Source organism: Acyrthosiphon pisum, chromosome X, assembly GCF_005508785.2.
Source record: "Acyrthosiphon pisum isolate AL4f chromosome X, pea_aphid_22Mar2018_4r6ur, whole genome shotgun sequence".
Lineage (NCBI taxonomy): Eukaryota > Metazoa > Arthropoda > Insecta > Hemiptera > Aphididae > Acyrthosiphon > Acyrthosiphon pisum.
Genome location: NC_042493.1, coordinates 1,810,518 through 1,816,611, shown reverse-complemented (window position 1 = coordinate 1,816,611; position 6,094 = coordinate 1,810,518). Strand labels below are relative to the sequence as shown.

General features: G+C 30.4%; 1 protein-coding gene across 2 annotated transcripts in view; it reads left to right on the top strand.

Moving 5' to 3' along the window:
- Positions 1 to 1,836: 1,836 nt before the first annotated feature.
- LOC100162552 (filamin-A) overlaps positions 1,837 to 6,094 on the top strand; it is a 142,003-nt gene continuing 137,745 nt past the window's right edge. The window contains exon 1 of one of the 2 annotated variants that reach the window (XM_008180618.3): positions 1,837 to 2,243. The gene's annotated coding sequence lies outside the window, so the exon portion shown is untranslated. The remainder of the gene's footprint in view (positions 2,244 to 6,094) is intronic. The other variant, XM_008180619.3, reaches the window with a different exon arrangement.

Below are 6,094 nucleotides of genomic sequence, written 5' to 3'. Positions count from 1 at the left end.
AATTTGAAAAATTATTTTATAGTTAAAAATTTATAAAATGTTCAATTTTTGTACCTAAGAATTAAAAATTTAAAACAAGATTCCACGTAAGTAATTAAATAGTCTTACTTCTTACCATAGTACGTAAATTAAGTTATAGTACAAATACAAGTATATATCTCTGATTTTAAAATCGCATTAATTATAATATTATTACATACTTAATGAATTCAAATTTAACACATCCATTAGATACAGTGACCTAATGACTCCATACGCACTCGAAATCTGTATTAAGTATACAGCTGAGCAAATTCCATTTTTTTTTTTAATTTAACGACATCAGATAATATTATAATATATTGTACAATTTGCTTCTAAAACTGTAAAACTATAAATTAATGTAGGTACAGATTAATATTATACATAAAAAAAATAGCTGATTCTCCCGTGCACATCGTTGTCCGTTAAATGTACCAACTCTATAGGACTCAAACTTTGTTCAGTTCATTATTTAATATTCGGTGTATGGTGTTCAAAATTTATCTTAACTTTTCCGTTGCCCGGAATAAAAATTCTGATTCGCAGTAGTATATTATCAAGTAGACAATTTACCTGCGGTAGATCGCGGACACCGTGCTGTTATGATTTAACTCTAAAGTGTCAAAGTTAAACCAAATTTGTCATATTCCACCAGTGGTGGATTAATATAATCAATTAATACAAAATCCTAACCTAACCTAACCGTATTAATATCAGATGAATAGAAAAAAAACCAAATTTAACCATTTTTAAATTAGCCTGTCTTCTTTCCAGAGGTCGAATCTCAAACAAACATTCATTTATAAATATATATATATATATATATATATACTGACAAAAAAATAATACAAATCAACAAACATGCCCGATCAACCAATAGCAACCAATATATAATACATTGTTGCACCACTGTTGTATTTTTTACATCCAGATTTCCTACTTTTCCAGTGGATTTTCTTAAAATTTTCTTTCGTAAAAACCTTCTCCTGGCAATTACGAACAATTTAGAAAAAAATTGAGCCAAATCGGACCAGCCGTTCTCGATTGATGAGGTAACGTAAATTTTTTACGCTCCATTTTTATATATATATAAATAATCATTATTTTAGAAATTAGAATTATCGCACCTCGAATTTACTAACATTTACTCCTGTCACGCATTAATAGGTAGATATTTAAACTTAAGCTGTGTAAAAAACTATTTTTCGAAAATACGCACGAAATAAAACTAGGAAAATTAGTATTGATAGCCTGTTAAGTGAATCTCCTCGTATATTGGAAACATAAAAATACTCTGCTATATAGTACCACCTACTGTCACAAATTGTTCTACGGGTATTAAAAATAATCCTGGAGAACGCACCCTGTGATATTACACGTTCATAAAAAAATTGACACGGCGCCGGTATAATGTCCCAACGACCAATTTACGGTAAAATTTGCGTCTTTGCCTGAAAATTGGACGCCAGCTCCACACCGTCCTACTTTCTTTTCTTAATATATCATGCAAATTATAATGTTTATATAATATATATACCTACATTATTATTGTAAACATTAAGGTGTGACGGTGGTCGTCCGTGGAATTGCGTCGAAAATGACGAGTGTGTGTGTGCGTGTGTGTGTGTGTGCGAGTCTAAGTCTCTGTGTGATCTCACCGTGTGCGCGTGCGCGTGCGCGTGTCGTCCCGTGAGAGCCACAGCCACAGGCACAGCCGCCGCCGCGAAAGATTTATTTTTAAATCTCCCGCCGCCTCCGTCTCGCAGTGGCCATCAAAACATCCCAAAGCCACGCGACTTTGGCGGGTCGACACGACAAACGTACACGGCCTCTCGGCAGTGTCGCACCAGCAGCAGCTACAGCAACAACAAAAACGTCGACGGCGACCACACGGTACCACCAACTCACCGTTCTCGTCCAAAGACCATCAAAATATCAAATATAATCTCGATCGCGATTTTCCCGCTCACTGTTACGACGACTTTTGCGCGTCGACGCCACACGAAATTACGACCGAACCGTATCTATTTCGTCGGTACCTATTCAATTTTTTTCAATAAAATTTCACTTGAATCTGCAACGGTCGCGTGAACGACAATAATACTATAACTAGAGATACGTGTTTATAAATTGTTGCGTCGGGCGCTTTCGATCGGATTTTATCAGCCGCAGCGTCACCGTCAGCAGCCGATCGCAGACCTCTCCGCTCGTCTTGCCGATACGTACGTATATCATTATAATTAAATAGACTCACGATATAACTATTATATTATTAAATACCTACTTATTAGTATGCCGAAACTGTACTCTGAACGATGATAATTGGAAAAAGTTGATAGTGACGGTGAAAATTGATTGGCTATTTATAGGTACGGGTTTTCTGTTTAAATGGTAAATCGCCGCTACATATCCGGTCATAATTATTATCGAGGTGACTTAAAATAGCTACCTTAACACGATAATAATAAAAAAAAAATATATTACATCATGTATTGGCCAATATCAAACATAATATTGCTTCTATTGATATATTATGACGTGATATTCGATTTAATACGATCAGCTGATTTCATCTCGCTGATTACATACTTCTCTCAGTGATTTTATTGTCTTACCCACAAAATATTGTATACTCACGTGTTCAAACGTTCTGTGCCCGCATAAAATCATGAACCCATCGCTGCACGTTTTTCCACCAAAAATCCCAAATGATGGAGTTCGTGGTCTCCTATCTAGACGGCAGTATAATATATTATAGTGATATTATGGCCTATACGCAAGTTTAATAGTATTATTTTCTTAAACGCTGACGTTTTAATTATATTTACAGTATTGTGAAGTACTAAGGTGGGCAAGTGGGTGTCACTCTGCTGTACAGTAGGTTACTAGTAGCTAACTGTAATGGATGGTGTTAAATTTGAATTCAATGATATAATATTATCTTTGTATAAGATAAACGATTCTGAGCGAAGACGAAGTCAGTCAGCCTATGATATTACAAAGTATATTTGATGATAATATTATTGTGAACATGGTAATTTATATATAATTTATTTACGTGGAACCTTGTTTTAAATTTTCAATCCTTAGCTACATAATTTGAACATTTTATATATATTTAACTACAAAATAGTTATTAAATTTTGTCAAAATTCGAACTTTAAATGATTGTAAAAAAAAAAAATTTCCCTTTTTTAATATTTTTACGTATTTTTAATATTTTTCAAATACTATAATAACAATAGGTATATATTAGGAGACTTGTATTACATTTTCACACATTTTTACCCATAAATAAAATTTAATTGACAATTCTAGAAAAAAAACTTAAAAAATTGGATACCTACTGAAAATGTTTGTAAACAGTTTAAAAACAAATCAAAATATTTTGAAAATTGTCTTGTATAAAATGGAAATGCCAATATGTGAACACAATGTGAACAACCAGTGAAAATATCAACAAAATAACAAAATTTCTACATGAGAAATCGAGTGAATATTCAATTTTATAAAAATATGAACTTCAAAGGCAAATTTAATCTGACTGAAAATTACTGGGAATTTTAAATTTTGACCTTTCCGAGCACCAACTAGAATCACATTCCCATCAAACAAACTACTGAAGTTGAAAATCGAAGCATTATTTTGACTTCTAATCGTGTACATAGACACAAGAAAATATTTTTAAAAAAAAACACACATCATTGTAAAATCGATATATTTATCGCTCCGCTCAGAATCTAAAATTAAATACCCTACACCAACGTTAACACATTACTTTCGTTGATATACCTTCAGAATATATTTTTGAACGCCATTTCTTATTATATAATTGATAATGTAGGTAGGTATTATGTATAAGTATATACCTACATGATAACCTATTCCTATTTAAACCTTATAGATACCTATAATGTCATATACCTACTGGTTATGTTATATATTATTGTATATACAACTATACAAGGCATAACAGTTTGACCTGACAAATGAAATATTAATCAATATTTTAAAATTTGTTTTTTATTTAATTTATAGACGCTTGCACTACAAGTGGGTACAATGTGAATTTGTTTTTATTTTTATATTGTATTAAATTTTTTTTGGAAAAATTAAAAATAATAATTAACTATAATTCAAAATTCAACAATGTTAGAGAGTATTAATGTTTTTTTTTTTTTGTTTTTTTTTTTTGATTATTTTCAGATAGGTAAGTACCTAAATCTTAAATCATATATTATCCAAAAAATATTTTCATAATTTTTTTCATACGATTAACTAGGATTACATTTTTCATTTGTCAGGTCTTTCTATTCTACTTATATTCTGAATGTTACATTGGTACAAATAGCGCATATCTTGCTTTCGGTATGTGTCATGGAATACTTTGCTTTAAAACAAAACATGAGAAATTGCGAAACTTTTTATTCTCAAATAATTTAATTTGCATTTTATCTATATTATTATTACTATCGTACATTTAAATATATATCCACTCGTTAGTCGTTGTTTGCACACGCGTTGATCGTCATTATAGAAAAAAAGGTTATACCTACGTATTAGGTACCTATTCAAAACAGATAAGGAAAGAAATGTTTGAAGAATGGGAGAATTATAATAATATTGTACCTATGCGGCTATGCTACTAACCAATTTTCAGCAGGTACCTACGTTAACACGTGTTTTGATTTATCATAATATATTCGTATTACATACAGGATGAATCGTAAACCGGACAATATCAAATAAAAAACAAAGCATTTTTAAACGTTAAAACACAACTTACATTTTACTCTGCAGATTACCGGAAAAACAATTTTTAAATAAAGTGTGTTCTTAAGTCTAAAAAATATATATTTAAATAATTATGCATGTATCTTCTAAGAGTAGTTATATTAATAGATACAAATGATCATCCTGTATGTTATATTTATATATTTTAATACTTTTACATTCAACAGTAACCATATCGGTACGAACGGCGTGCGTGTTTTCTCCCGGAGGAAGAATTATTTCTGCAGTACCCATATATACCTATATAATATAATATTATATAATTGTACAGCATACACGTACAATATAATAATATATTATAACGTCGACCTCGGATCACCAATACTACGAAACCATGAATAGACATATCATGACCAATATACGCTAAATATTGTACGCATATGGCATATCTGTTTAGGAATTGTCAAGACGTATTCGCGTCCATATATGGACAATAATATTATTATACACCAAACGCTTTATGGATTTAGTTGACGGATTTACGCACTGCACATTGCGTCACGCAAAATATATTTTCGTTTGGGCATATAAATAACATATTATAAACGACATTGTACGCGATGATGGGTGAGGTGTCGGGGAGATCGTCTTCCCCCATAAACATTATAACTCATAATAATTTTTTTTTTTAGATACAGTTTTGTTTTTTGGTAAACAAAAAAAAAAAATCAATTACGTTATTTTTTTTCATTTTTTACGGAATAATTAAAATAAAAAAAAAAATATTAACATAAATAACTAATAAATTAATAATAGTTAATTTAGTTAATAAATTAGTTAATAATTTAATTCATGTTATTATATTAATTTCATAATAATATGCAAATGCAATAGCATTCAGTATCCATTGCATGAATACTAGCTGTGAGTACAATAAATATTAAACAAACATGATTTAATGTATTATTTTGATGTATATAATATTTTCAGAGATTATAAATATACCATCATGGAGATAAGTCCAGGGCTGTGAATTTAATGCACTAAAAACCTTAAAAAATGTCAAAAAAGTGCAATAAAATATGCACTGAAAATGCAAAATATGCACTTAAAATGCAAAAAAAGGTGGGTAAGTGGATTTCGCTCTGCTGTACAGTAGGTTACAAGTGGGTCACTGTATAATGGATGGTATTAAATTTGAATTCAATGATATAATATCATTGTATAAGAAAAACGATTCTGAGCGGAGACGGCATGTTAGTCTAGGTATAAGACATAATATTATATTAGGTACCTATAATAAATTCCAAATTAATCATATCATAATATTTATTAGGTA